Here is a 12,110-nt window from a genome sequence, read left to right as displayed (position 1 = left end):
GTTAAGATTGGGGATGATGGAGTTAGTTGAGAGTGAGGGGTGATGGAATGAGATAAGACTGGGGATGATGGAGTTAGTTCGAAGTGAGGAGTGATGGAGTGAGTTCAAATTGGGGTGATGGAGTGAGTTGAGAGTGAGGTTGATAACCAAAGAACAAAGAAAATTACAGCACAGGAACAGGCCCTTCGGCCCTCCCAGCCTGTGCCGATCCAGATCCTTTATCTAAACCTGTTGCCTATTTTCCAAGGATCGACTTCCCTCTGTTCCCCGCCCATTTATATATCTGTCTAGATGCATCTTAAATGATGCTATCGTGCCCACCTCTACCACCCCCACTGGCAAAGCGTTCCAGGCACCCACCACCCTCTGCGTAAAAAACTTTTCACGCACATCTCCCTTAAACTTTCCCCCTCTCACCTTGAAATCGTGACCCCTTGTAATTGACACCCCCACTCTTGGAAAAAGCTGGTTGCTATCCACCCTGTCCATACCTCTCATAATTTTGTAGACCTCAATCAGGTCCCCACTCAACCTCCGTCTTTCCAACAAAACAATCCTAATCTACTCAACCTTTCTTCATAGCTAGCACTCTCCATACCAGGCAACATCCTGGTGAACCTCCTCTGCACCCTCTCTAAAGCATCCACATCCTTCTGGTAATGTGGCGACCAGAACTGCACGCAGTATTCCAAATGTGGCCTAACCAAATTCCTATACAACTGTAACATGACCTGCCGACTCTTGTACTCAATACCCCGTCCGATGAAGGCAAGCATGCTGTATGCCTTCTTGACCACTCTATCGACCTGCGTTGCCACCTTCAGGGTACAATGGACTTGAAATCGCAGATCTCTCTGTACATCAATTTTCCCCATCAGTGATGGAGTAAGTTCAGAGTGAGAGGTGATGGAGTGAGTTCAGAGTGAGGTGTGATGGAGTGAGTTCAGAATGAGGGGTGATGGAGTGAGTTCAGAGTTAGGGTGATGGAGTGAGGGGTAAAGGAGTGAGGGGTGATGGAGTGAGTTCAGAGTGGGAGGTGATGGAGTGAGTTCAGAGTGAGGGGTGATGGAGTGAGTGCAGAGTGAGAGGTGATGGAGTATGTTCAGAGTGAGGGGTGATGGAGTGAGTTCAGAGTGAGGGGTGATGGAGTGAGTTCAGAGTGAGGGGTGATGGAGTGAGTTCAGAGTGAGGGGTGAAGGAGTGAGTTCAGAGTGAGGGGTGATGAAGTGTGTTCAGAGTGAGAGATGATGGAGTGAGAGGTGATGGAGTGAGAGGTGATGGAGTGAGTGGTGATGGAGTGAGGGGTAATGGAGTGAGTTCAGAGTGAGAGGTGTTGGAGTGAGTGGTGATGGAGTGAGTTCAGAATGAGAGGTGTTGGAGTGAGTGGTGATGGAGTGAGTTCAGAGTGAGAGGTGTTGGAGTGAGGGGTGATGGAGTGAGTTCAGAGTGAGGGGTGATGGAGTGAGTTCAGTGGGGTGATGGAGTGAGGGGGTGATAGAGTGAGTTCAGAGTGAGCGGTGATGGAGTGAGCTCAGAGTGAGGGGTGATGGAGCGAGTTCAGAGTGAGGGGTGATGGAGTGAGTTCAGAGTGAGCGGTGCTGGAGTGAGTTCAGAGTGAGGGGTGATGGAGTGAGTTCAGAGTGAGCGGTGCTGGAGTGAGTTCAGAGTGTGGGGTGATGGAGTGAGTTCAGAGTGAGCGGTGAGGAAGTGAGTTTAGAGTGAGGGGTGATGGAGCGAGGGGTGATGGAGTGAGGGGTGATGAAGTGAGGGGGTGATAGTGTGAGTTCAGAGTGAGAGGTGATGGATTGAGTTCAGAGTGTGGTGTGATGGAGCGAGGGGTGATGGAGTGAGGGGTGATGAAGTGATTTCAGAGTTCGGTTGATGGAGTGAGTTCGGAGTGTGGGGTGATGGAGTGAGGGGTGCTGGAGAGAGGGGTGATGAAGTGAGGGGGTGATAGTGTGAGTTCAGAGTGAGCGGTGATGGATTGAGGGGTGATGGAGTGAGGGGTGATGGAGTGAGGTCAATGTGTGCGGTGATGGAGTGAGGTGTAATGGAGTGACTTCAGAGTAGGAGGTGATGGAGTGAGTTCAGAGTGAGGGGTGATGGAGTGAGACCAAAGTGGGAGGTGGTGGAGTGAGTTCAGAGTGAGGGGTGATGGAGTGGGGGTGATGGAATGAGTTAAGAGTGAGGGGTGATGGAGTGAGTTCAGACTGAGGTGTGATGGAGTGAGTTCAGAGTGAGGGGTGATGGAGTGAGTTCAGAGTGAGGGGTGATGGTGTGAGGGGTGATGGAGTGAGTTCAGAGTGAGGGGTGATGGAGAGAGTTCAGAGTGAGGGGTGATGGAGTGAGGGGTGATGGAATGAGTTCAGAGTGAGGGGTGATGGTGTGAGTTCAGAGTGAGGGGTGATGGAGTGAGTTCAGAGTGAGGGGTGATGGAGTGAGATCAGAGTGAGGGGTGATGGAGTGAGTTCAGAGTGGGAGGTGATGGAGTGAGTTCAGAGTGAGGGGTGATGGAGTGAGTTCAGAGTGAGGGGTGATGGAGTGAGTTCAGATTGAGGGGTGATGGAGTGAGGGGTGATGGAGTGAGTTCAGAGTGAGGGGTGATGGAGTGAGTTCAGAGTGAGGGGTGATGGAGTGAGTTCAGAGTGAGGGGTGATGGAGTGAGTTCAGATTGAGGGGTGATGGAGTGAGGGGTGATGGAGTGAGTTCAGAGTGAGGGGTGATGGAGTGAGTTCAGATTGAGGGGTGATGGAGTGAGGGGTGATGGAGTGAGTTCAGAGTGAGGGGTGATGGAGTGAGTTCAGAGTGAGGGGTGATGGAGTGAGTTCAGAGTGAGGGATGATGGAGTGAGTTCAGAGTGAGGGGTGATGGAGTGAGTTCAGAGTGGCAGGTGATGGAGTAAGTTCAGAGTGAGGGGTGATGGTGTGAGTTCAGAGTGAGGGGTGATGGAGTGAGGGGTGATGAAATGAGTTCAGAGTGAGGGGTGATGGAGTGAGTTCTGAGAGAGGTGTGATGGAGTGAGTTCAGAGTGAGGGGTGATGGAGTGAGTTCAGAGTGAGGGGTGATGGAGTGAGTTCAGATTGAGGGGTGATGGAGTGAGGGGTGAAGGAGTGAGTTCAGAGTGAGGGGTGATGGTGTGAGGGGTGATGGAGTGAGTTCAGAGTGAGGGGTGATGGAGTGAGTTCAGAGTGTGGGGTGATGGAGTGAGTTCAGAGTGAGCGGTGAGGAGTGAGTTCAGAGTGGCAGGTGATGGAGTGAGTTCAGAGTGTGGTGTGATGGAGCGAGGGGCGATGAAGTGAGGGGGTGATAGTGTGAGTTCAGAGTGAGCGGTGATGGATTGAGTTCAGAGTGTGGTGTGATGGAGCGAGGGGCGATGGAGTGGGGGGTGATGAAGTGAGTTCAGAGTGAGGGGTGATGGAGTGAGTTCAGAGTGAGGGATGATGGAGTGAGTTCAGAGTGAGGGGTGATGGAGTGAGTTCAGAGTGGCAGGTGATGGAGTAAGTTCAGAGTGAGGGGTGATGGTGTGAGTTCAGAGTGAGGGGTGATGGAGTGAGGGGTGAAGGAGTGAGTTCAGAGTGAGGGGTGATGGAGTGAGTTCTGAGAGAGGGGTGATGGAGTGAGTTCAGATTGAGGGGTGATGGAGTGAGGGGTGAAGGAGTGAGTTCAGAGTGAGGGGTGATGGTGTGAGGGGTGATGGAGTGAGTTCAGAGTGAGGGGTGATGGAGTGAGTTCAGAGTGTGGGGTGATGGAGTGAGTTCAGAGTGAGCGGTGAGGAAGTGAGTTCAGAGTGAGGGGTGATGGAGCGAGGGGTGATGAAGTGAGGGGGTGATAGTGTGAGTTCAGAGTGAGCGGTGATGGATTGAGTTCAGAGTGTGGTGTGATGGAGCGAGGGGCGATGGAGTGGGGTGTGATGAAGTGAGTTCAGAGTGAGGGGTGATGGAGTGAGGGGTGATGAAGTGAGCTGAGAGTGAGGGGTGATGGTGTGAGGGGTGATGGAGTGAGTTCAGAGTGAGGGGTGATGGAGAGAGTTCAGAGTGAGGGGTGATGGAGTGAGGGGTGATGGAATGAGTTCAGAGTGAGGGGTGATGGTGTGAGTTCAGAGTGAGGAGTGATGGAGTGAGTTCAGAGTGAGGGGTGATGGAGTGAGTTCAGAGTGAGGGGTGATGGAGTGAGTTCAGAGTGGGAGGTGATGGAGTGAGTTCAGAGTGAGGGGTGATGGAGTGAGTTCAGAGTGAGGGGTGATGGAGTGAGTTCAGATTGAGGGGTGATGGAGTGAGTTCAGAGTGAGGGGTGATGGAGTGTGTTCAGAGTGAGGGGTGAGGAGTGAGTTCAGAGTGGCAGGTGATGGAGTGAGTTCAGGATGAGGGGTGATGGAGTGAGTTCAGAGTGAGGGGTGATGGAGTGAGGGGTGATGAAATGAGTTCAGAGTGAGGGGTGATGGAGTGAGTTCTGAGAGAGGTGTGATGGAGTGAGTTCAGAGTGAGGGGTGATGGAGTGAGTTCAGAGTGGGAGGTGGTGGAGTGAGTTCAGAATGAGGGGTGATGGAGTGAGTTCAGAGTGAGGGGTGATGGAGTGAGGGATGATGGAATGAGTTCAGAGTGAGGGGTGATGGAGTGAGTTCAGAGTGAGGGGTGATGGAGTGAGTTCAGAGTGAGGGGTGATGGAGTGCGTTCAGAGTGAGGGGTGATGGAGTGAGGGGTGATGGAGTGAGTTCAGAGTGAGGGGTGATGGAGAGAGTTCAGAGTGAGGGGTGATGGAGTGAGGGGTGATGGAATGAGTTCAGAGTGAGGGGTGATGGTGTGAGTTCAGAGTGAGGGGTGATGGAGTGAGTTCAGAGTGAGGGGTGATGGAGTGAGTTCAGAGTGAGGGGTGATGGAGTGAGTTCAGAGTGGGAGATGATGGAGTGAGTTCAGAGTGAGGGGTGATGGAGTGAGTTCAGATTGAGGGGTGATGGAGTGAGGGGTGAAGGAGTGAGTTCAGAGTGAGGGGTGATTGTGTGAGGGGTGATAGAACATAGAACATAGAAAATACAGCACAGCACAGGCCCTTCGGCCCACGATGTTGTGCCGAACCTTTGTCCTTGATTAATCATAGATTATCATTGAATTTACAGTGCAGAAGGAGGCCATTCGGCCCTTTGAGTCTGCACCAGCTCTTGGAAAGAGCACCCGACCCAAACTCAACACCTCCACCCAACACCAAGGGCAATTTGGACATTAAGGGCAATTTATCATTGGCCAATTCACCTAACCCGCACATCTTTGGACTGTGGGAGGAAACCAAAGCACCCGGAGGAAACCCACGCAGACACGGGGAGGACGTGCAGACTCCGCACAGACAATGACCCTAGCCGGAATCGAACCTGGGACCATGGACCTGTGAAGCAATTGTGCTATCCACAAGGCTACCGTGCTGCCCTTAAGAGCAAATAAATCTACACTATATCATTTTCCCGTAATCCATGTACCTATCCAACAGCTGCTTGAAGGTCCCTCATGTTTCCGACTCAACTACTTCCACAGGCAGTGCATTCCATGCCCCCACTACTCTCTGGGTAATGGAGTGAGTTCAGAGTGAGGGGTGATGGAGTGAGTTCAGAGTGAGGGGTGATGGAGTGAGTTCAGAGTGAGAGGTGATGGAGTGAGTTCAGAGTGAGCGGTGATGGAGTGAGTTCAGAGTGAGGGGTGATGGAGTGAGTTCAGAGTGAGGGGTGATGGAGTGAGTTCAGAGTGGGAGGTGATGGAGTGAGTTCAGAGTGAGCGGTGATGGAGTGAGTTCAGAGTGAGGGGTGATGGAGTGAGGGGTGATGAAATGAGTTCAGAGTGAGGCGTGATGGAGTGAGTTCTGAGTGAGGTGTGATGGAGTGAGTTCAGAGTGAGGGGTGATGGAGTGAGTTCAGAGTGGGATGTGGTAGAGTGAGTTCAGAATGAGGGGTGATGGAGTGACTTCAGAGTGAGGGGTGATGGAGTGAGTTCAGAGTGAGGGGTGATGGAATGAGTTCAGAGTGAGGGGTGATGGAGTGAGTTCAGACTGAGGTGTGATGGAGTGAGTTCAGAGTGATGGGTGATGGAGTGAGTTCAGAGTGAGGGGTGATGGAGTGAGTGGTGATGGAGTGAATTCAGAGTGAGGGGTGATGGAGTGAGTTCAGAGTGAGGGCTGATGGAGTGAGGGGTGATGGAATGAGTTCAGAGTGAGGGGTGATGGAGTGAGTTCAGAGTGAGGGGTGATGGAGTGAGTTCAGAGTGAGGGGTGATGGAGTGAGTTCAAAGTGAGGGGTGATGGAGTGAGTTCAGAGTGAGGGGTGATGGAGTGAGTTCAAAGTGAGGGGTGATGGAGTGAGTTCAGAGTGGGAGGTGATGGAGTGAGTTCAGAGTGAGGGGTGATGGAGTGAGTTCAGAGTGGGAGGTGGTGGAGTGAGTTCAGAATGAGGGGTGATGGAGTGAGTTCAGAGTGAGGGGTGATGGAGTGAGTTCAGAGTGAGGGGTGGTGGAGTGAGGGGTGATGGAGTGAGTTCAGAGTGAGGGGTGATGGAGTGAGTTCAGAGTGAGGGGTGATGGAGTGAGATCAGAGTGAGGGGTGATGGAGTGAGTTCAGAGTGGGAGGTGATGGAGTGAGTTCAGAGTGGGATGTGGTAGAGTGAGTTCAGAATGAGGGGTGATGGAGTGACTTCAGAGTGAGGGGTGATGGAGTGAGTTCAGAGTGAGGGGTGATGGAATGAGTTCAGAGTGAGGAGTGATGGAGTGAGTTCAGACTGAGGTGTGATGGAGTGAGTTCAGAGTGATGGGTGATGGAGTGAGTTCAGAGTGAGGGGTGATGGAGTGAGTGGTGATGGAGTGAATTCAGAGTGAGGGGTGATGGAGTGAGTTCAGAGTGGGAGGTGATGGAGTGAGTTCAGAGTGAGGGGTGATGGAGTGAGTTCAGAGTGGGATGTGGTAGAGTGAGTTCAGAATGAGGGGTGATGGAGTGACTTCAGAGTGAGGGGTGATGGAGTGAGTTCAGAGTGAGGGGTGATGGAATGAGTTCAGAGTGAGGGGTGATGGAGTGAGTTCAGACTGAGGTGTGATGGAGTGAGTTCAGAGTGATGGGTGATGGAGTGAGTTCAGAGTGAGGGGTGATGGAGTGAGTGGTGATGGAGTGAATTCAGAGTGAGGGGTGATGGAGTGAGTTCAGAGTGAGGGCTGATGGAGTGAGGGGTGATGGAATGAGTTCAGAGTGAGGGGTGATGGAGTGAGTTCAGAGTGAGGGGTGATGGAGTGAGTTCAGAGTGAGGGGTGATGGAGTGAGTTCAAAGTGAGGGGTGATGGAGTGAGTTCAGAGTGAGGGGTGATGGAGTGAGTTCAAAGTGAGGGGTGATGGAGTGAGTTCAGAGTGGGAGGTGATGGAGTGAGTTCAGAGTGAGGGGTGATGGAGTGAGTTCAGAGTGGGAGGTGGTGGAGTGAGTTCAGAATGAGGGGTGATGGAGTGAGTTCAGAGTGAGGGGTGATGGAGTGAGTTCAGAGTGAGGGGTGGTGGAGTGAGGGGTGATGGAGTGAGTTCAGAGTGAGGGGTGATGGAGTGAGTTCAGAGTGAGGGGTGATGGAGTGAGATCAGAGTGAGGGGTGATGGAGTGAGTTCAGAGTGGGAGGTGATGGAGTGAGTTCAGAGTGAGGGGTGATGGAGTGAGTTCAGAGTGAGGGGTGATGGAGTGAGTTCAGATTGAGGGGTGATGGAGTGAGGGGTGATGGAGTGAGTTCAGAGTGAGGGGTGATGGAGTGAGTTCAGAGTGAGGGGTGATGGAGTGAGTTCAGAGTGAGGGGTGATGGAGTGAGTTCAGATTGAGGGGTGATGGAGTGAGGGGTGATGGAGTGAGTTCAGAGTGAGGGATGATGGAGTGAGTTCAGATTGAGGGGTGATGGAGTGAGGGGTGATGGAGTGAGTTCAGAGTGAGGGGTGATGGAGTGAGTTCAGAGTGAGGGGTGATGGAGTGAGTTCAGAGTGAGGGGTGATGGAGTGAGTTCAGAGTGAGGGATGATGGAGTGAGTTCAGAGTGAGGGGTGATGGAGTGAGTTCAGAGTGGCAGGTGATGGAGTAAGTTCAGAGTGAGGGGTGATGGTGTGAGTTCAGAGTGAGGGGTGATGGAGTGAGGGGTGATGAAATGAGTTCAGAGTGAGGGGTGATGGAGTGAGTTCTGAGAGAGGTGTGATGGAGTGAGTTCAGAGTGAGGGGTGATGGAGTGAGTTCAGAGTGAGGGGTGATGGAGTGAGTTCAGATTGAGGGGTGATGGAGTGAGGGGTGAAGGAGTGAGTTCAGAGTGAGGGGTGATGGTGTGAGGGGTGATGGAGTGAGTTCAGAGTGAGGGGTGATGGAGTGAGTTCAGAGTGTGGGGTGATGGAGTGAGTTCAGAGTGAGCGGTGAGGAGTGAGTTCAGAGTGGCAGGTGATGGAGTGAGTTCAGAGTGTGGTGTGATGGAGCGAGGGGCGATGAAGTGAGGGGGTGATAGTGTGAGTTCAGAGTGAGCGGTGATGGATTGAGTTCAGAGTGTGGTGTGATGGAGCGAGGGGCGATGGAGTGGGGGGTGATGAAGTGAGTTCAGAGTGAGGGGTGATGGAGTGAGTTCAGAGTGAGGGATGATGGAGTGAGTTCAGAGTGAGGGGTGATGGAGTGAGTTCAGAGTGGCAGGTGATGGAGTAAGTTCAGAGTGAGGGGTGATGGTGTGAGTTCAGAGTGAGGGGTGATGGAGTGAGGGGTGATGAAATGAGTTCAGAGTGAGGGGTGATGGAGTGAGTTCTGAGAGAGGGGTGATGGAGTGAGTTCAGATTGAGGGGTGATGGAGTGAGGGGTGAAGGAGTGAGTTCAGAGTGAGGGGTGATGGTGTGAGGGGTGATGGAGTGAGTTCAGAGTGAGGGGTGATGGAGTGAGTTCAGAGTGTGGGGTGATGGAGTGAGTTCAGAGTGAGCGGTGAGGAAGTGAGTTCAGAGTGAGGGGTGATGGAGCGAGGGGTGATGAAGTGAGGGGGTGATAGTGTGAGTTCAGAGTGAGCGGTGATGGATTGAGTTCAGAGAGTGGTGTGATGGAGCGAGGGGCGATGGAGTGGGGTGTGATGAAGTGAGTTCAGAGTGAGGGGTGATGGAGTGAGGGGTGATGAAGTGAGCTGAGAGTGAGGGGTGATGGTGTGAGGGGTGATGGAGTGAGTTCAGAGTGAGGGGTGATGGAGAGAGTTCAGAGTGAGGGGTGATGGAGTGAGGGGTGATGGAATGAGTTCAGAGTGAGGGGTGATGGTGTGAGTTCAGAGTGAGGAGTGATGGAGTGAGTTCAGAGTGAGGGGTGATGGAGTGAGTTCAGAGTGAGGGGTGATGGAGTGAGTTCAGAGTGGGAGGTGATGGAGTGAGTTCAGAGTGAGGGGTGATGGAGTGAGTTCAGAGTGAGGGGTGATGGAGTGAGTTCAGATTGAGGGGTGATGGAGTGAGTTCAGAGTGAGGGGTGATGGAGTGTGTTCAGAGTGAGGGGTGAGGAGTGAGTTCAGAGTGGCAGGTGATGGAGTGAGTTCAGGATGAGGGGTGATGGAGTGAGTTCAGAGTGAGGGGTGATGGAGTGAGGGGTGATGAAATGAGTTCAGAGTGAGGGGTGATGGAGTGAGTTCTGAGAGAGGTGTGATGGAGTGAGTTCAGAGTGAGGGGTGATGGAGTGAGTTCAGAGTGGGAGGTGGTGGAGCGAGTTCAGAATGAGGGGTGATGGAGTGAGTTCAGAGTGAGGGGTGATGGAGTGAGGGATGATGGAATGAGTTCAGAGTGAGGGGTGATGGAGTGAGTTCAGAGTGAGGGGTGATGGAGTGAGTTCAGAGTGAGGGGTGATGGAGTGCGTTCAGAGTGAGGGGTGATGGAGTGAGGGGTGATGGAGTGAGTTCAGAGTGAGGGGTGATGGAGAGAGTTCAGAGTGAGGGGTGATGGAGTGAGGGGTGATGGAATGAGTTCAGAGTGAGGGGTGATGGTGTGAGTTCAGAGTGAGGGGTGATGGAGTGAGTTCAGAGTGAGGGGTGATGGAGTGAGTTCAGAGTGAGGGGCGATGGAGTGAGTTCAGAGTGGGAGATGATGGAGTGAGTTCAGAGTGAGGGGTGATGGAGTGAGTTCAGATTGAGGGGTGATGGAGTGAGGGGTGAAGGAGTGAGTTCAGAGTGAGGGGTGATTGTGTGAGGGGTGATAGAACATAGAACATAGAAAATACAGCACAGAACAGGCCCTTCGGCCCACGATGTTGTGCCGAACCTTTGTCCTTGATTAATCATAGATTATCATTGAATTTACAGTGCAGAAGGAGGCCATTCGGCCCTTTGAGTCTGCACCAGCTCTTGGAAAGAGCACCCGACCCAAACTCAACACCTCCACCCAACACCAAGGGCAATTTGGACATTAAGGGCAATTTATCATTGGCCAATTCACCGAACCCGCACATCTTTGGACTGTGGGAGGAAACCAAAGCACCCGGAGGAAACCCACGCAGGCACGGGGAGGACGTGCAGACTCCGCACAGACAATGACCCAAGCCGGAATCGAACCTGAGACCATGGATCTGTGAAGCAATTGTGCTATCCACAAGGCTACCGTGCTGCCCTTAAGAGCAAATAAATCTACACTATATCATTTTCCCGGAATCCATGTACCTATCCAACAGCTGCTTGAAGGTCCCTCATGTTTCCGACTCAACTACTTCCACAGGCAGTGCATTCCATGCCCCCACTACTCTCTGGGTAATGGAGTGAGTTCAGAGTGAGGGGTGATGGAGTGAGTTCAGAGTGAGGGGTGATGGAGTGAGCTCAGAGTGAGGGGTGCTGGAGTGAGTTCAGAGTGGGAGGTGATGGAGTGAGTTCAGAGTGAGCGGTGATGGAGTGAGTTCAGAGTGAGGGGTGATGAAATGAGTTCAGAGTGAGGCGTGATGGAGTGAGTTCTGAGTGAGGTGTGATGGAGTGAGTTCAGAGTGAGGGGTGATGGAGTGAGTTCAGAGTGGGATGTGGTAGAGTGAGTTCAGAATGAGGGGTGATGGAGTGACTTCAGAGTGAGGGGTGATGGAGTGAGTTCAGAGTGAGGGGTGATGGAATGAGTTCAGAGTCAGGGGTGATGGAGTGAGTTCAGACTGAGGTGTGATGGAGTGAGTTCAGAGTGAGGGGTGATGGAGTGAGTTCAGAGTGAGGGGTGATGGAGTGAGTGGTGATGGAGTGAATTCAGAGTGAGGGGTGATGGAGTGGGGGGTGATGAAGTGAGTTCAGAGTGAGGGGTGATGGAGTGAGTTCAGAGTGAGGGATGATGGAGTGAGTTCAGAGTGAGGGGTGATGGAGTGAGTTCAGAGTGGCAGGTGATGGAGTAAGTTCAGAGTGAGGGGTGATGGTGTGAGTTCAGAGTGAGGGGTGATGGAGTGAGGGGTGATGAAATGAGTTCAGAGTGAGGGGTGATGGAGTGAGTTCTGAGAGAGGGGTGATGGAGTGAGTTCAGATTGAGGGGTGATGGAGTGAGGGGTGAAGGAGTGAGTTCAGAGTGAGGGGTGATGGTGTGAGGGGTGATGGAGTGAGTTCAGAGTGAGGGGTGATGGAGTGAGTTCAGAGTGTGGGGTGATGGAGTGAGTTCAGAGTGAGCGGTGAGGAAGTGAGTTCAGAGTGAGGGGTGATGGAGCGAGGGGTGATGAAGTGAGGGGGTGATAGTGTGAGTTCAGAGTGAGCGGTGATGGATTGAGTTCAGAGAGTGGTGTGATGGAGCGAGGGGCGATGGAGTGGGGTGTGATGAAGTGAGTTCAGAGTGAGGGGTGATGGAGTGAGGGGTGATGAAGTGAGCTGAGAGTGAGGGGTGATGGTGTGAGGGGTGATGGAGTGAGTTCAGAGTGAGGGGTGATGGAGAGAGTTCAGAGTGAGGGGTGATGGAGTGAGGGGTGATGGAATGAGTTCAGAGTGAGGGGTGATGGTGTGAGTTCAGAGTGAGGAGTGATGGAGTGAGTTCAGAGTGAGGGGTGATGGAGTGAGTTCAGAGTGAGGGGTGATGGAGTGAGTTCAGAGTGGGAGGTGATGGAGTGAGTTCAGAGTGAGGGGTGATGGAGTGAGTTCAGAGTGAGGGGTGATGGAGTGAGTTCAGATTGAGGGGTGATGGAGT

The 12,110-nt window shown here is 52.7% G+C and overlaps 2 protein-coding genes across 2 annotated transcripts in view; both read right to left on the bottom strand.

The window, feature by feature from the left end:
- The window catches only part of fads6 (fatty acid desaturase 6), a 1,169,976-nt gene that overhangs the window by 294,383 nt on the left and 863,483 nt on the right, over positions 1-12,110 (bottom strand). The gene's annotated exons all lie outside the window — the stretch shown is intronic.
- Positions 1-12,110, bottom strand: part of LOC140395756 (fas-binding factor 1 homolog) — a 245,221-nt gene that overhangs the window by 1,062 nt on the left and 232,049 nt on the right. The window lies entirely within an intron of this gene.

Source organism: Scyliorhinus torazame, chromosome 18, assembly GCF_047496885.1.
Source record: "Scyliorhinus torazame isolate Kashiwa2021f chromosome 18, sScyTor2.1, whole genome shotgun sequence".
NCBI classification, from domain to species: Eukaryota; Metazoa; Chordata; class Chondrichthyes; order Carcharhiniformes; family Scyliorhinidae; genus Scyliorhinus; species Scyliorhinus torazame.
Note: the sequence above shows the minus strand (reverse complement) of the source record. Positions and strands in the feature narration are given on the sequence as shown.